The sequence below is a fragment of the Cygnus olor genome, chromosome 17 (assembly GCF_009769625.2).
Source record: "Cygnus olor isolate bCygOlo1 chromosome 17, bCygOlo1.pri.v2, whole genome shotgun sequence".
Classification (NCBI taxonomy): Eukaryota; Metazoa; Chordata; class Aves; order Anseriformes; family Anatidae; genus Cygnus; species Cygnus olor.
In genome coordinates this window covers 4808188-4827558 of record NC_049185.1, presented here as the reverse complement: position 1 = coordinate 4827558, position 19371 = coordinate 4808188, and the positions used below count along the sequence as shown (strand labels likewise).

General features: G+C 36.1%; 2 protein-coding genes across 6 annotated transcripts in view; one reads left to right on the top strand and one right to left on the bottom strand.

Moving 5' to 3' along the window:
- Positions 1-19371, top strand: part of RSPH14 (radial spoke head 14 homolog) — a 92278-nt gene that overhangs the window by 52996 nt on the left and 19911 nt on the right. The gene's annotated exons all lie outside the window — the stretch shown is intronic.
- The window catches only part of GNAZ (G protein subunit alpha z), a 65183-nt gene that overhangs the window by 41886 nt on the left and 3926 nt on the right, over positions 1-19371 (bottom strand). Inside the window, exon 2 of one of the 5 annotated variants that reach the window (XM_040577140.1) lies at positions 15778-15852. The exons of 3 other annotated variants lie outside the window; for them this stretch is intronic. The gene's annotated coding sequence lies outside the window, so the exon portion shown is untranslated. Of the gene's footprint in view, positions 1-13184; positions 13289-15777; positions 15853-19371 lie in introns of those variants that run through there. One more of the 5 variants, XM_040577138.1, reaches the window with a different exon arrangement.

Below are 19371 nucleotides of genomic sequence, written 5' to 3'. Positions count from 1 at the left end.
GGCTTGCTACTCCCACTGAGCTCTGAACATGCTGGGCACCAGAAGTCATAGCTTCCAGCTCTTCATCATATGCCGACCCCTGCCCACTTTGGCACCTATCCTGCTGTCTGCTTACTTGCGTGTGGAGGGTCTTCAGTGGGTTTTGTTGTTGTTTTTTTCCCCAAACTAGACTACATGCCATTGACATACCCTCAGAGTAGGTTTTGACCCTTTTCTTAAATCTACTAAAGGAATATAATTTCCATTACATTTTAATAAGACTGTCTCTCAAATTCCATTTTAAATGTTGCCCTAGAAATTCTTCAGAAATTTTTCCTACATTCACTTACTAGCATTTCAATGTAAATGGGACAAAGCATCAAAATCCATACTGAAAAGGATGATTCCACACAGCAGGAAAGGGAGAAAATGATCCAGGCCAGATGTTTAATAGCTAGCTTTCACGAGGAAAAAAAAAAAACAAACTAACACTACTTGCAGCTTCACATACTTTGCTTTTACTTTCTTAAGCATAACGACAGAATTTTTAGTGGGCAAAAGATATTTCAGCACTCAAAAATAATCATGTGTACTTAAGTATTTGCAATGGAGCACTGGATTTAACAATATGTGTTTTTCCTTTTCTGACATCAGTTACATTGTGGGATACGAATCACTTTTATAGATATACCTTCTGTCTGCCAGCCTGATGCATCTCATTCTTAATTGGCCACACTGCCATAGTTAGAAAAAAAAAAAAAAAAAAACAGTTTTATAGCACATGCTTTCTAGGATACTGTTTTACTATTGAGAATTCCAATTCTGCATTTATCTTCCCAAAAATCAGCCATGGATTTCAGCAAGATCTTGCTTTACCCTTCCCTGAAGTGCCACCATAGTAGAGGAGTTACGCCAAATAATAGTTTAAGCTATATTTAAATGATATTAATCAAGATACAGCACAACAGAAGAGCTTCTGCAGGGCAAGAGGGGAGGGGGGCTTCACAGAAATAGATAAGGACAATTACATCAGCTACAGTCTGAAGAAGGGTTGTATGGTTAAAATAGAGAATAAAGCTCAGCTGTTTTAGTTTCCTAGCATCTTACATTTTCATGAAAAAACATCTTTCTTTGAACATTTATAGAGGGAGAGGGGTGGGAGAGTGGAGGTAGTCAATTATATATCTAGAATTTCACTCCTCGGGTAGTAGGAACAAGTGTAATGATCTCAGGCTGTCCCATTTAACAAAAGGTATTACTCTTCTTCTGCCATTTATGCATTAAATCATTGTCACAGTGGGCTATCCTAACCTTAGTTTCTGTCTTTTGCATAGCTTTCTCCCTAAAGCTTTTTAAACTTACTGATCTCTTCTAGTTTATGATGGGCTGGCAGGTGGGAATTAGAGTCTACACATCTGTTTTCAGATCTAAGTCCTCACAGTTATGCATTCCTGGGGTCTACAGTTCTGTAACAGCATCTTGGCACCAGGCAGGTTCTCCCAGCACAATGCATCCCTCTTCAGCAGTTTTCAGTACATATATAACGTGAAGCATGTGTGTACAAAAGGACAAGCAAAACAATCATTGTTAATTCCTTAGCATCAGAGAGAAAGGTGTAAAGACTAGGCAGCTTCAATGGATGAGTTTTATGGATTTGGTCCTAAAGATTCTTGGGACATTAGCCTGGGACAGTTGAGCTTGCTATCACTCACTCTTAAATACTTTCACTGATTCTATATTTATCTTTAAATCCCTTCCTAACTCTAACCCTGCTTAAGGCAGATATATAGTTGAACCAGTGTAGACCTGGATGAAACTCATGACTACCAGGATGAGTCAGCACAGGTCAGAATTGGTACCATTGTACTGAGAAGAGCATTATATTGTTGAAAAAGATTAATGGAACTCTGAGTACAAAAAAAAAAAAAAAAAACACGAACACAAGAAAATCTTCTTCCTTGCTGCCTTCCTACCATGTTTCTTTTAATTTCCATGCTCTAACACCTGCCTGCAAATCCGTCCCAAATCCACGTGCATGAAATCAGTTATGCTACAACAAGCCTTTTACAGCAGCCATCTCCAAAAATGAACCGTGACAATCTTACTCTCAGTTGTTCTAAACTAGCTATCCAATCCATACATAAGGTTACCTCCACATGACAGCTCAGAGTGCTTATATATGGACCACAGTGCATGGGCAGGCTTGTAATTTAAGGATTTTGAGTACCTTCAATTTAAAGAGGTTTAAGTCTTTTGCTCTAAATGCATTATTACCTGGTCTAAAATGCTAGAAGTCTTAATATCAGCTATGGTTATTTAACTAGTTACAAAATTTACTTCCCTTCGCACTTCAGAATGAAATTAAAATATGAAGAACAGATTAATAAGTAGAAAATTAAAATAATAGCATGCATATTAGTAGAATGGTTATTAGTACAACTTTATTCAACTGCATGAAAGAAACTGAAAAGAATACACACACACACAAAATGAGGAGCTATACTTTCTTCACATAACTGTCTTTTTCCAACGGTCAGGGGAGATGAAAACAGTTGAGGATGCTGTTTCTTGAGTAACTTTCCAGCCACACAGAAAGAATGAAATGACTGTATTAAAATAGGAATTTGGCCCAATATTTAATTATATTAGAAATAGAGCTGGATATTTATGAAGTAGTTTAACATTATACCCTCAGAGGCCTTATTTTCATGTCATTAATAAGACCATTGGTCCAACCTTTTGTTACATTTCCTACATCTCAATGATCAAAGTTGAAAAATTTTGCAAGAAACACATGCAACTCTTCTTCCACTACATTGATATTTTATCTGGGAAAGAGAGAGACTTGCCAGAGATAAGAAGCAAGTAAACACACATCCTAAAACACATAAATAATTATCATAAAACTTGACATTTTATGCCCATATAAGGTGAATAGATCTTTTTAAGAATTTGTTATTTGCTTCAAGAATTGCCCGTGACAAACTGTTTCGTAGAAAGTCACTTTCAAGAAAAAAAAACTTTTTTTTTTTAAAAGACTTCTCATACATTCTATGTATTAGTCCCTAACACACATTTCTACAGCACATTCAGATGTGTTGTTCATATCTGCATGGTGTTACATATCACTTATTTTATTTGGCATTAATAAATAAGCAATAACAGGAAAAGATAGAGTGGCACCTCCTTATTGTAGGGACGATCTGGAGTATGTAAACATTGTGTAAAAGTTTCACAGTACTGAGTTTCCATTTTCTTTACTTCTAGTCTCTCCTATCACATATATTCCTATGATTTTTGTCACTATTTCAAGTAGGAATACAATGAGGTGATTATTAAGAAATAGTATCACTGCTCCGGTTTTACAAGGCAATAATACAGTTAACTACAATAAGAATATTAAGCTTTCCCACAGGCACTGAACAGCGTCTTCCACATTCATAGTTGCTACTTCATAAAGTTTTTCTTTTTTTAAAAAATAAACTATTGTGTAAACCACATTTACTGTCCTGGCTACATGCAGATGAACTCTCTTTTTTGCTATTTCTTGGAATATGCTTGTAATACAGGAAAATAAGTAGCCTAGATTTTGTTGTTTTAAATCATATTTCATATTAAAAATGCAAGTGTTTAATGGCTGCAAGTTCCTAATTAGATAAAAGCCTTTTCAGTTACTTTAATGGAAAGCGATATTGTCTCCTTTCACAATGCACACGTCTGTCTAAATTTGGTTTAAAAGCCTTTAGTCTTTGAATGACCACATTGTGCTGTATATGAGCATCTAAACCAACATGTTTTGTCAGTGGAAGGCATATATATTTGTTCAATCTGATGATATATGTGGGCTACCTTGTCATAGCTTAATGGGTATCTCTTCCCACAAGAGAAAATTAACATGCCTTAGACTAACAGGGATCTATTTCAGTTAGTAAAGTTCATTTTTGGAGTGGGAACACTACTCAAACAGAATTCTGCACTGGTCAATTATATAAATCTATTGAAGCCCATTTAACCTAGCAGACTAGCATGCACTTCTGTCCATACTTTCACAGACAATAAAGCAGGCATTATTGTTGCTTTCATACCTAATGTTCCTCTTTCTCCCCATCCATCACTTCTGTCTTGCTCAAACCGATCTGTGTTTGCAGCCTTACCCCTTATCCCTTCTCTCAGCATGTTCGTAAGTAATTGGGAGGAGTGGCACCACAACTACAGCAAGTTGTGAGAATTTCCCTAAGGAAAGAGCCAAATACTGTCTCTTGTTGCATTAGCTACTGGCACATTAGTAGAATGTCGAGTTGTAGAATCCACCCTGAAAGATGCCCCTTCCCCAGGATTTTATTGGAAGGAACTGGTTCCTAGGCTTAGGATAATGCCAGCAGCTGTTACTATCATAGTCAATGTGGAGACTGTGCACTGTATGCAGCTAGCAGCAGGAATTTCAGAGGACATTACAGACACAAAGCTATATTCTCTCAAACGCAACCAGTACCAGTAGTATAATAATTTAGCTTTATACCACCATCCCTCCATACACACACACACACAGAGTGTGTGGAGGTAATCTTATTCAGCTTTTTGCAATATAACAAACCTAGTAAACCAGATGATGCATAAGATTTTTCCCATTAGTATGTAATTTAATAAAGTTAATTGAAATTCAGAAAGTTGTGGCAAAACTTTTCTCAGCCATTTTAGTTATAATTGCCAGCAATCTTTTTTTAATTCAGGACTGATATTCTATTTGGTGTTTCAGAATGTACGCTACCAGAGCGAAGAGAAAAAAAGAAAAACACATAGCCAAGCTATACTTTCCCAGTTTATTGGTTCTTATTGCTTCTTCTTTATCTATGCTCAGAAGATGTATTGGTTTTAAACAAAGTACTGCACTGAAAGTTTGGAGGTAGCAGACCTGCCTGTTTGAGCACTTACCCATTTAAAAGCAAATGCAGGCAAATCTAACAAAAGGTAGCACAGCACATATTTAAGACTTACAAGTGTAAGCTAACCTAATGTAATCAGTTTCTAATGATTACACACATCCACAGAGGATTCCAGCACATTAACAAAACCTTATTTTTACTTGTTTTACTTTCAATCACTTCTTACACTATTAAGGAAAGAATAAGACATGAGTATGATATATAGGGAAATACTCAAGGTAGTTCACAGAGGAAGAAGCAAGAATTCTATTAAGCAAGCACCACTTTGATAGGAACCAAAGCTAATAAAGAATGGGGAAGTCAATTCAGAATTTTAAATCCAGAACAGGTGTCCTGTTCTGTGTCCTGAACATTTGTACTCATGCAGTACAAATCCAGAGTTGAAATAATTTCACAGAAGTTAGTTTACTATTTAATGTAAGTAATTCAAGTCCATTTATTTCAGAATAAAGTTGTTTTTAACAACTTTTACAATTTTAACAATAAATTTGTTTTTAACTTTACTAACATTCTCCTTTGACAACTTTCAAAATCTAAAAGAAAAGAAAGGAGAAAAGCTAAAGGAACAAAAAATACAGATTTTTTTTTTCCTTTGTGAATCCTCTTATTTGAGGATGTAACTTTTTGCAGTTGACTGCAATATGATTTAGGTTGCTGTTTTCAGTTGAAGCCTTGGTTAAAAAAAATGGATTTGAAAGTATTTGCATCAGATATCTACCCTTAAATAATTATGGAAAATTCTCATAAAAAAAAAAAAAAAGGCTTGGGCACTTTTGGATGGAGGGCCTGGGAAAAAAGTTAATTGTTTTGTCTGTGCTGAAAAAGTTAAGACCTTATCTTTAAAACCTTTCTAAGCCTCCAAACTTTGAGACAGGAATATGACATTACGGAAGGTGAGCTTTATGGTGTGGATGTGTGTTTGCTATTCTTAACAAGCAAGAAGTTAGAGACCTTCCAAAAGTTTAGTTTTAACTGGATTAGATTCAATTCCAAATAGAACATGTACAACAAGAGAAATTGGACTAGACAGTCTAGAATGTTAAGAAAAAAGGAGAGAGAAGAAAGGGAAAGGAAAAGACATTATACTAAGGAAAAACAGAAATATTTCATATCCACTAGAATGCCTTTGTCTCCAGAGCCAAGAGCATAAACCAGTCCGATCATGCACTTCTTGCCTGCAAGTATTTTTGAAAATCCCTGATATTCTATCTTTCCACACAAAGGTAACATCCTCTTATTAATGATATTCACCCTTTCCTTTGAATCCAAGAGTTTCAAATTGAAACTGAGCTGTACAGATATCAGAATGTCATCTTGTGGTAGAATCCAGTTTAGTTTTATTGGAGAAAATCCTTTGTGAAATTTAAGATATCTTAGAAGAATATTAAGGATTAATATTCAAGTACCAAAAGTTGTATATATTAGTTATGGCAAAAGTTTTAATTACATATTCATACACTATAGTCCCATCCAAAACACAGGTTGGATCGGATCTAATGATCTAACAAGAGAATGCAACAGAGAAAGCTGTTGTCTTTGGTGGTTTGTTACCGCAGTTAAAATGCCTATCCTATCAGTCAGACAACTGAAGAAAGAAGTGATAGTGTCATGATTTAATTAGCCCTTTGTTGAGCTGGACTACTGAGTTCTACCTTCCTTTGCCATGGTGGCTCTTTGTGATGTTAATTCACTCAAGCCCATTTTTTCAAAGATGGTCATAGCTTGTGATTTTTGTTTCTTAGATGCCCAACAAGAGGTACTGCTTGTGATCAGAAAATACAACTGTAATGGTAGCTGTTTTTAATATATATGAACATATTAAACGAAGTCATCTTTTTTCACTCGATCCATCATGATCTCTAAGAAATTGAGCCTCATCTCCCTACTATCTCCCAACAGTAGGAACTACTGCTCACAGGAATTCCATTAGGTTCTCATCTGCTAATTCTCATTGTGATTTTATATAAATACTCAGACCTGCTAGAATTGCCACCTGGGCATACATGTCAGAAGGAAGTGTTGCAGGGAACTAGGAGAGAACCCAGAGAAAGCGATTACTCCATGCAGTCCTTGTGTACCTATCAGTATGTAGGCTTCACTAACAGAATACAGCATGTCACTGCATAAAATCTCTTATTTATTTGTAAGTGTAAACATCCCACATACTTCAGCAGTATCCAAATACAAGTTATGCTAGTCAATGGTATCCACTAGCTAAGCATATCAATCCTGTCACAGTTTAGCATGTAGTCTCGATCCAAGTTTCAGGGAAACATAAGAGTTGATAGTGAAAACAAAGTATATTTTATAAACCAAGTATTCAACCCCTTTTTTTATAAGGCTAGATTGTAATCTGTAGTTAACAGCATTCAAGTTTGCACCAGTGCAGCTAAGATCAAGACCACATTAGAGTACAAATACCTGCTAGTTATTTTCCCTGATAACTACACATACCTCGTTTCCTTCAGGAAGTGGGAAACAAACCATCTAAAGCATTAATATCAAAAATACTATCACCACCTTGTAGACATTTTAAATCATGACCTGTTTTAGCAAGTCCAAACAACCCCAAACTAGTGTGAAAAAGTGAGAAGCAGCATCAACACAACCAGTATGTAACACCAGCTGCTTCCTGGACAGAGCCAAAAATACAACAGTTCTGTTCTGAGTTGCGTTGATGAAAGTAGTAGTGTCAGTGACTGCGTACAGAATCTCCTGTGCTTCATAGTGATTTAACTAAGACCAGAATCTCCCACAGCAGTCATTTTAGAATTGACCTTTAGACTTCCATAAAGAATGAAATATTACAAGAATATTACAGTGTGTCTAACAGTGGGTGTGCAGGAAATGCTGGCTGCTAGACAAGGGAGAGAAGAAACAGCACACATAGCAGCTGCTTTAGGGACATACAAACATCAGACCCGTTTAAAAATTTGTAACACAGCAACAAATGAAAAGCAGCACCCACTCAGTGCTAGCATCAGTGTTTTGTAAGCAGCTCGGGTGATGACAGCAGTGTAGTTTATGGCTTCATTAGAGTTCTTACGTAGCTTTTATCACCTGTGTTATTGTAGTTGAGGTGGGCTATTCATGAACTAAGACTCATACACCATTGGAAAAGGGGGTTGCTGTTTAGGAGTCTTACAGAGCTTAAGGAGATGACTTTATTACATAAAAAACAGTAAACATCTAGTTTGGTCATGAATACAGTAGCAAGTTTGCTATTACTTGCTCAACCTTACTGCATGCAATACTTTTTGAAAGCAGGAGGAAATTGTGTTATAGCAGAAGAAAATTAGAGGGATTTGAAACAAGATTACAATATAGCCTTGTAAAGGGAAATTTCTCTGCCTGTGCATAGGAGGCCACATACGAGAGCAAAAACATGTTTGTAATAAACTGTTCCAATGACAGACGCAACCTAGCAAGGGGTCAAAATCATAATCTAGAATTTAGTAAGAACCCGAGAGCCTGGGTGCATATAACAGTGTCCTGAAAAGAAGTGGTTTTGTTTGTTTGTTTTGAAAGTTATAGGATTTAAACAGCCAGTGAGGAGTCAAAGATTGAAGCTCTAGTCTGAGCAAGAGGCAAGGAGAAGGTGCTCCAGTAAGTAGGAGCCATGGAAACAATAGATGAATTTTCTGTCATGATGGTTAGGAAAGTATCTTTGATAACACCATACAGAAAAAAATCACAGTTGTGCTTGTATGTTTAAGAGAAAGAAACCAGACAAGAGGCAAAAATTAAGGCAAAGAATGGGAGAGAAAGTCACAGAAGCCAAGTAAGATTTATAGGGCAAATTGAAAACAATATATAAACACATAACAATATATAAAACAATATGTAAACACATAAGCCAAGAAACTTCCATGTCTATGAAAAGAACAGGGAAGGGATAGCAAGAGAAGGAAAGGCGCGCTGAGAGGAATGGATGGATACATCTTACTATGTCATATTAGACAAAATCAGCAGGAATCTGTACTGTGAAGAAAAAAAGCTGGTAGAAAAGGATTGACTCAGAAGTTGTAAAGATGGATCTGCACATATGGAATTTAATTACATTAGAAAAATAAAAGGAGAGAATAAATCTACAGTGGAAAGAGTCAGTTGGGTCATCAGCTTTCTGCCAGAATGGTAGAAAAGTCAGAAGAAAAACCATTGCCCAGAGTGAATAAAGGCTGGTAGCTGGCAATGCGGACGTTGCAATGAGAGACAGAGCAAAGTTTTGGAAGGAGGAAGGTGAAATAGGAAAGTTTCAGTAGAAACTATCAACAATGAATTCACAAAAAAGCTGAGTGAAAGCATGGAATGAATGGACTGGAAATGTGATAGTTAAAGTTGGGAACCAAGCAACAGAGAATGAGTAATGTTTCACAGAAAAAAAACAGACATAGGTTGAATGAGTATGCAGGAACAGCAAATTATCAACAAGAGATGAAGTCAAAAAAAGAATATGGGAGATATGAGGAGAACAGCATACAGGAGTTCAGAGAGCTTAAAAAGCATGAGAAGAAAGAGCAACGTGATACAGGAAGGGCAAAGAGCTGATCCAAATGGAAAAGAGTAGAAGAGGAAAGCAAGACCACGAAAGAATAAAGCCAATAATTCTCATGATAGCCTGATTGAGGGAAGAACGTAAAGTAAACCTGACAAACATGCTGAAGCTATCATCCTCACAGCAAGACATAACATTGTGTAAAAGTGCCGTTTCTCACTCAGCATGAGAAAGAAATGAAGAAATAGTGCAAATATCAGCATAAGGGACAGGGCTGTTATCAAGAATCAATTTGGTGGGTAGGTTAGAGAGCAATTTCCAGCCTTGTGCCACATATGAAGTTAATCACATGAACTACATCAGAAGGGAATTGTTGATTTCCTAGGTTCCATCTTAACAATTCAAATTAAACATGAGTTTATCCTTAGAAGGGGAGATAAGGCGTGGAAAAAGTATTAGATCACAGCCCAGCACAACAACAACAAACACATGCATGCACACACACACGAGGCTAAACAGAATCCACTGTTCTATAAAATGTGACTCATGGGAAAGGACTCGTATGCTACCAAGCACAGATTACAGCTGCAGCCTACGCATGGTCTCATTCTGCTTCTCTTTTGAAATTCAGAAGATTTGACAGCCTTACAATCCTGCTGCATGCAAGAGCTTCAGCAGATACACCTCAGACTGCTGAGCCCTTACCATAGTTACGCTCCCTCTAATCCAAAGGAGCTTTTATTTGTTTAAAACAAGCTGAATGAAGTTGTCCATGATCTGGGTGCAAAACAATTTCATATCAAACACAATCTAAAAAGCAGATGTACCTCTACATCACAAAACAGAGCTCTGCAACCAGAAGCGTTTAACATACCAGTACAGCATCATACAATGCCCAACTAGCTTCTGGTTTAAAAATCTAAGCTAGTAGTTTTTGTACATTTTGCTTTGTCATCTAGATGCATAACATTTTACATATGAGGCGGTACTACAAATGAGTTTAGCCTTGAATGATGAAGGACAATGAGCATTCTTATGGCTTAAATTCAGTGCAAACAATTCTAGCAATACTCTTAGCACATTTTTCACAGCTCATCCCCTGGAGAGATCTAAATTTCTTAAATATGTTAGGGTTTTTTTTCCATATTCAACCTCATTTTTTCTAGAAGATCAAGAATATTCCTAGTTGGTACTAAATGAGGTTGCAATAAGAGCTAGAGGAACTCTGCTTAAGTAGCTGTGCTGCAACGGCAGCCTATGAGAAGCGATACTTTGGGGTGAGAACACATTCCTATTTCTTCCTCAGCAGAATAAATATCACTGCCATTGTATAAGGGAAAAATAAGAATAAAGGTCTGTGGTTATGATCTACCAATCATAAAAGGAAGGATTTTAGTTGACTTCAGTGGGCATCGATACGAGCCTGTACCTTGTTTTGACCAACAGGACAGAAGTAAATGTATTGCTTTGTATTTTAAAATATTGCTGGCAGGTTACTGAACTGCTAGCAATGAATGGAATTTTACTGATGAAAAATTACTATTTAGTGCATGATTCACACTCTTCTTGTGTATGAATATCCACAGCTTAAAATTTTTGTAAGAATAGATATGAACAGTCAAACTTTCAGCTCCAACTTTCTATATGATCTCATCATTTACTGTATTATTAGGAGATATGAAGCATGATCAGTATCATCGCATTTTAAGATTCATTTCTATCTACATGCACATGTTCCAAGCCTGGCTTCTGTTGGTATGTATTCTGTAACATTTGTTCTTATAAGATTGACTAGGCCTAAACAAATCTGACCATAGAAAGTTTGGTCATGCGATGACAAAAACAGCCAGGATATTTTCACACATTCTTAGGGCTATACACTCTTCATCGCTATCACGTTGATCACTTTCATGTAATTTCAAGTGTATGATTTTTGTCTACAACAAAAATAAGAGAGTAGATATTGTCTATTAGTTAATATTCAGTATTTTTAAACTACATAGGTAGCAAAATGAGCTGATAAGCCTAATCATCATATCATAGAAGCAGAGAACAGCTTGGGTTGAAAGGGACCTTAAAGACCATCTAGTGCCAACCCCCTGCCATGGGCAGGGATGCCACCCACCAGATCAGGTTGCCCAGGGCCTTGTCCAACCTGGCCTTGAACACCTCCAGGGATGGGGCAGCCACAGCTTCTCTGGGCAGCCTGTACCAGTGCCTCACTGCCCTCTGAGTGAAAAATTTCCTCCTAAGCCTATCTTCTGAGGAAGCTTGCACAGACTCTTTATCTGGGTAGTTGTAGCAACGTAGGAGTGCCATGGTTTAGATTTGGCTGTACAATGCTGTCTTTTTCAGCCTCAGGCAAGCCTATAAACACTTTTCCCCAAACCTAAAACATACAGTGGATTTTGGTTCATCTCTAATAACAGAAAAAATATATATAATCACATTTTTTCTCGACCATATATTTTGTTATTCTTCACCTGCGCACTGGTAACTGGACTACTACTATTAGCAGTAGCAATTTTAGTTCTAGATTTTTTAACACACAGGATTGTTTTGGTGTTTTATTAACACAAAACAAGTGGTAATTACTTCTGCTATTCAAGTTTGAGTTGTACATGAGCATGTTTTCAGCATTCAGATATTTTTCGCCCACTACAGTTTGCTTTTCTTCTGTCTGAAAATCATCTCTCTCTCAGTGTACAAGTTGTCCTATGTTGAGGTCAGAAAAGTTTCCTTTTGTCTCACATCTCAACCAGTGTTATCTCCTCTTCTTCCAAGGTACTTAGTTATCTCACCATTTTGTGATCCGTATTTCATTCATTTTGTTTAAAATAAGCTCTTGAATCAAGTACTAAGAACTGATCTACTGCTACATTTAACAATCATAAGGACTAATTTGCAGTTTTTTTTCTGTATTTAGCATTATGAAGAGCTTAAGTAAGAGTTTCACAAGCCAGACAAAGACATGACTGTAAGCACACAGTACCAGTCTTAACAGCAAGATTTCAAATGGTTGTTCTTCTTGCTCTTTATGCTCAGTGACATCTCTTTTTGACTCAAATAGCTGTGATACTACCTAAAATTATCTTAAAGCTGAAAGGTGCTAATCTAGCCTTTATTCATTATTCAGCAATAAATCCTTAGTTTTTCAATTCTCATTTCTGGTATTAGTAGTAGGCATAGTAGGTCAAAACAGTACAAAAACTACTGCAGCTGGATGGATTCCAGCTTCTAAATTCACTCTAAACCCCCCAAAGCAAGTTTACCAAAAAGGGGGCAATACCTACAATGGATAACAGAGTAATAGTTTGTCTTAAAAACTTTGGTCTCAGAGCTATCCTTGTGTTCTTCTACCACTCAGATTACTCAGCTGGGGGCAGGGTGGGGAGGTTGTCTACATTTACAGTTGTCTGCTCTCAGCTACCCCTGGTTACATATCACACCAGTTCTTGCCTGATAACCACTCGTAGCCTTTCAGGTAATTGTGCTTAGAAGTAAGAGCATAGATGGTGGTATGTAGTTCATTTACAACATACCTCAAGACCTTTAAGTTGAGATATTGAAGCCAGTATCATAACTAGAAAAAGATGAATACTGCCTTTTGATGCCTTCAGTGACTCTTAACAACAGCTTTTGCACCTTTACTGTTGCAAGACTGAAAATTCCTCACACAATTCTTCTTACAAGTAATAAGTCCTTATGTAATATCAACCCAAAAAGCTAAAAGTATTCCAGAAAACAAGAAATATAAAATTTCTTACCTCTCAGCACTAGGAAAATGCCTGATGAAATATCTTCCTACCTCCCCCAAAGGCAGACAAATGAAAGAAATAGCTGAACACTTCACCCACCTTAAAGCAATTGGAATTTTATTTCAAGTTCTACCAGCTGGCAGCAATCCCATTAAGAAGCAGTGCCACTGAAATCATACCCACTAGCAGTCTCCTCCTCCCAAGCTATCTTTTGCACCAAGTACTTCAGGAGGAAAACTAGAAACAATTTGGGTCATTCCTTTGCCTACTGAAGGTTCCACACATTAGGGAAATATCCACTATGAGTTTTAAATACTTCTGTTGTTTTAGAGATACAGGAATGGCATAGAAGTAACAGACTGTAGATGTGTCATCAAAATACAGATTTTGTCACCTTGACTTTCTGGAGATGTTTTTTGTCAGTCCTTAAGAAGGAGGTACAATTTTGGTTTGTGTTCCTCATATCTGCCATGAGGTAGTGTAAATGAGTGCTCTGCGTATGAATAGCTTTAGCTGTCCCTTCACATTTTTGGGGTTGGTTGCAGAATAGAGTCTGTCCATCAAGGTGAAATACTATTTTCTGAAATCTTTTAATATGAACCTTGTACTGCTTGTATTCTGTAGATCTCCACCTGCCTCTGGCCAATTCTAATACAAGCTGGAGAAATTATTTGTAGAAAAAAATAATATTCATAGGGATTTTGTAACTAGATAACTCTGAAATACCATTTTAAGTTATATTTAAAAAAATACGGAATCTATAATTGATGATTCTGACAAAACAGATGCAGACACCAAGTGAACCAGGTGATGAGGTTGATGGCTCTTAATCTAACTCCATCAAATATAAGTCTTCTTCACAACTTAACGTAAAGACAGATAATAAACAATATGTCTAAAAAAAATTCCATTTGCACATCATATTTCATTGCTGAATATGAACAGTGCTGTTATAGATTGACAGCTTTCCATCTGGCCTCCTTTACAAAAACATTTACAAGCGCTTTATTATTTTCTTCAATTGACTTGTTTATGTAAGCTTTCGATGAGCTCTGTGAATAATTCTTGACTGATAAATCATGAGAACATTAAGTATCCAGAATCCAAAATTAGTCATATAGATAAGCTTGGATTAATCACAGACTACCTATATATGGAGACAAGCAACACCAAGAGTAAGATACTGTCCAGGTATATCAAAATGATGTGTTTGATCGAAACAATATGTTCGAAATTCTCTCTGATATTATCATCATGTTTCACCATAAAGTAGGTGAAAACAGATCAATTTGGGGGGACTGTACACCTTCTATGTATCATTTACTTTGACATACAAATCAAATACAAGCATATACAAAGTAAGTTAGAATTTTATTTTTAAAAATACTTTTCAAAATAATTAAGATATTTGCCCAGTGTTAATCTGTATTATTTTGCTGACCATGTAACATGAGAAGCTTTTAATGGCATTTTTATTAGTTGTGATCAGAGGACTGTTATTCAACAAGAATTTGACAGCAGGAGGAAGGAAAACGCCTCAATTATTTTACTCCAAAGTTATTTTCAGTGAGGACTAACAAGTCGTACCCCCAGCAAGAGTTCTTACATTCATTCAGATTTTTAATCAAATTTAGCCTTTCTTGGTTCTGACAGCCAAACTTATCATTTGTCTCCAGTCAGCTCATTTGGTAAGCTTATTCAGGATAGCACAGGAAGGCATTCCTAGCCTAATAAAAGCTCTCTAGTTCAGAATTACAGGCTGAGTATAGAATGAGATCTGCATAGGTTTTCATTGGCAATGTCCTGTGCTTTCCCACTAATAGAAAAGAACAAGAATTCTTGCCTTTTCAGTTGGCCGCTGCCCTGATAATATCAACCAAAATTATTTTTAAGCATTTAAATACAAATGTTTTTGTGAACAGGGTGTTTTTGTTTTGTTTTCCTGTATTTAAAAGGTAGTCCTATAGATGATACTGGGTAATTGTTAATTGCTTGTCCATCTTAGAGGTGCTTTTTTGTGGGGTACTATAAACTTCCATTTAGTCAGCCTTTTCCGTTTGATTCTTATGTAAGACTGGTGGAAAAGTACAGAAGCAATGTAGACTATAGGGTTATGGAAGAGCACTTTGCAGTCTTTGTACTCACTTGAATGTGACTTCCATGAAATTCTCCCAGAATAAAATAATGTTATTAGTAGAATCATTCTAAGAGTTTGGTAAGAAGGAAGATGATTGTTCTGCTTACTGAGAAGTTCACCTATCATTTGTTAATTAACTTCATAGTATAATTCTAGAGTTCCATGTAATTGTGTCCAACTTTCCTTTTAAAGTATATTTTTGATATAATAGGCATTACACATTTCTTTCAGATCAGTTCTTACAAAAATTATCCTGCCTAAATGATTTCTGAATTAGGATATTGCAGTATTTTCTATTCGGCATTCACTGTTTGCAGGATCAGAAGACATGACTAGAAAAGCAATATGAATAAGTCAAAAATACAGAGAATCTCAGATAGTTCTAGTCCACCATGCTTAGTTTAAGATATGAATTCGGGAAAATGTTTTTTCATGATCCAACCTTCATTTTAGAGCTGTCTGTACCTGAGCGTGAATTAGAAGTTTCCAGGTATGATCCCAAGAGGCCATGATAGCAGTGGCTGTTCTTGGTTTCCTTGGCTGCGGAAGTGAGAAAAAGTGAAGAGTTTCTAGGCCAACAACACAACATGGAGAGACAAGTCTCTTGTCACAGACCAGGGGAATATTCTCTGTAAGCGTTTAATTTTCCCATATAATAACCCACCTGCACTGGCAGAGAACGGGACTGTATCAGAACCAGTAATTGAGTTCTTTTTCTCAGTGGTAGGTTATCACTTCAGCAGTGCTTTAACTTCTATTACATAGAATTGCTCAGGATGGCAGTGTAAAATCAGTCCTCTTTGCAAAAATGGAGAATTGTCATTTGCACTGTTAAGACAGAGATTCCTACCCCTTGTTGATGCTGATGCCTGATATTTTCATGTTTTTAGACCACTATATATTTAATCGACCTGTGGAATCAAAGAATATTGTACTGATATAGGAACTGTGCATTTCAGCCTAAAATCTGACCATATTTGAAACAACAAAAAATTGCTAATCCATTGAATTAATAAATTGTTGAAATTAGCATCCAAGTATTTTTTCCCATAACTTACAAAAATTGTAGAAAGGCTTCGGTATTCTATGTCTATTTGTGAACACGCTTGCAAAGAAAACAAACTTTACACATACGTAATCACAGTCATGAGGCAAAGTTCAGATCTGCTTTTGGGAGCATTCACAGCAAGAAATCAGAGGACTTAATGCACATCAAGTCAGGGAATGGAAATAATATGATAATAGAACAATTGTTCAAATTCAAAGTAAGCTAAACTTAGAATTTGAAATACCATCATAAATGTCACTGAATTACAAATTAAGGTAAGTTTATCTGTTCATGGACATAAGTGGATTGAAAAGGAGGTAAAAACATGTCTCTGAAATTAATGTTTAAGGAGAGAGTCTACCATTACTGAGCAATACAAAATGAAAGCACAATACCTTCTTACCAATTGTAAAAATATAAAAATATCTGCCAGTTACAAAATGGCTTCTATTTTAGCTCTCTGACTCTGCTAAAATTAAAAGGCGAGGCACTGAAAGGCATCTTGAGAGAAAATCTTCCTACCAAGAACCAGTTGCAGTAAAGGTATTTTGAAGGACACTGTCAACTCACTAGCAATACAGGGAGATGCTCTAGCGCAACAGAATTTATTCTTGTATATTTTAGTTTAGAATGGATTTGATTAATATCATATGCATTACTTGTCTTAGAGATTTTATTTATTTAAATTATATAAAAAAGTTATAAGTGATATCAGTTTGAATCTTCTGCCAGAGCATAAATACTAGGGACAGTCAACAGCTGCTATACTTTCTTTCCTCATAAAACATCCAATCAGAAAAATAACACTCTAATTTACATATATGTGTAAATGGTTATTATATATCTTTATCCAAATAAAATAGTATTTTATTAATATAATGTAAATATTCAAATTTTATGCCTTGTGCTGGTAGGTACCCAGAGGAAAAAATGTAATTAAAAAAAAAAACAACAACAAAACTGTAACATGAACTGTATTATTTTCAGCAAGACATCCCCTGCATAATACTTAAGTACTCTTTTGAATCATACGTATATTTCTCTTTTAAAGGAAGAGGTATAATAACCAGGTACTTACCCTATCCAAACAGCAAGCCCTCTCAGAGCTGAACATCCAGCTGTGTTTTTGTTACCATGCCATGACACTTTCATCTGAATTGATTACAATTCAGTTTCATTGTGTTTTTTCTTTCCACAACACAACTGTGTCAACTGTGTTTGTGCATCAACATTTGATATGCTGTCTGTGTTTGTGTCATTGTATTTGGGGAAGGTAAAGGTAGTTATCCCAAATTGTCTCAATAAGGTTGGAAAATACAGAAAGCAGGCATGCAAAATAAGGGTTGAAACACATCGGGAACGCACGCTACAATTACTACCTGTAGTAGTAGGAAAAACTGCGTAAAAGACCTGTGTTACTATACTATTTGAGTGGAGTCCTTCCTGCACAGTAAAATAGCATTGTTAAGATATGGTTAGAGGAAGAAAATAGTCTGCTAGCCTAGGTACTATCAAATAAAACAGGGTTGTTAGGTAGGGGTAGGAATACTACTATGTTATTACTTACAAATATTTGTGGTGAAACATGAAAATGTCATCATAATTATCTAGTTAAAATTGGTTAATGCAATACAATACAGACAATAAGAGTGGCACTCATCTGTCCAGATTTAGCATATGCACGTAGGTGGCTACCTCTCAGCTAGTCACCCTGCTTCTTTTGTAGCCAGTGGGACAAACGGTCATTTCCAGAGGTCAGTTCATCTCAGTCTAAGATAGTGATCGAAATATAGTTTGGTAAATTGCACTGTACAAATCTGGTTTTTTGCTCCACCAAATCTATGGAAAGCCTAACCAACTACCCCATACGTACATGACCCATTGTAAGTATCTAAAAGTGATGAGAATCCTTCCAACTGCAAAGTCCAGGGAATTACTATTGCATAAATCCACTATAAAAAAAGATTAGATTAACAAGTTGTAGTTCCTAAGAAATGATCTTCTACTTTCTGGTTATTATCGTTCTTTTTTGCATCTCACAACTTTACATGTATGCTAATCTCATTCTATTTTGAATGGACATATAATGACAAGTTTTGTTTGTCCCCCCACTGTATGGACCAGCTTTTTTAATTGCGTACACTTACTGGTTTCCAGGTGTGCAAAATACGCAGAGAAAATAATTTGTTAACTTTCCTATAGGCACAGTGGTATAACAGTATAATGAATACTTAGACTTTGAATTCGGTTTTCCAAATTTGCCTCTTTATGTTTTTCTATTGGCCAACATCATCACTGGTAATTTCACAGGCTATTTCTGTAGCATGGAACTGTCTGGAAATGTTATCACACTTGTCTTTTTGATGTGATGACTTAGCAATCCAGACCAGAAACAGGCTTCTGGTGTAAGGGGCTTAGAGAGAAAACAAGGGCAGAGGAAAATAGGATTTGTTGGATAGAACTATATTCTCTAGATATACATTACATGTCCAATGCTAAATAATAAAATGGGATTCTGGGGAGAGCTGAGTTTCTGCTGAACAACAGATAATGTTGTGAGCTACAGAAGTCTAAAAAAAAAAAAAAAAAAAAAAAAAGGAAAGCTGTTAACTTCTGAATTTTTTCCATGTGTTTTGTTAGTTGTGATTTAAATTTTTTTGATATTAACAAGTGTTTGGAGTCTAGGTAACATAGAAATGATGGCCATTCAATAATCTATTCCTTCCATCCTATTTCACCAATGCCCTTCAGTGTTAATGAAAAGCAACAGTTGAGAGAGAAGCCTATTTTCTCTCTAGCTTTCATTTCAAGACTTAAATTATGTTCTTGATTACACTGGCATAAAGCTAGGATGACTTACATTACTAATTTGTGGCAACTCCAGATTTAGTAGGAGAATAAATAGGGGCTGAATTTCACCATTCTCTGTCGTGTTCCGTGTATTCCATGGACCTGAAATTGCAAGGGGAGTTTGAGAAGGGAGTCAATTTTATTTGTGTTGAATCGGTCTA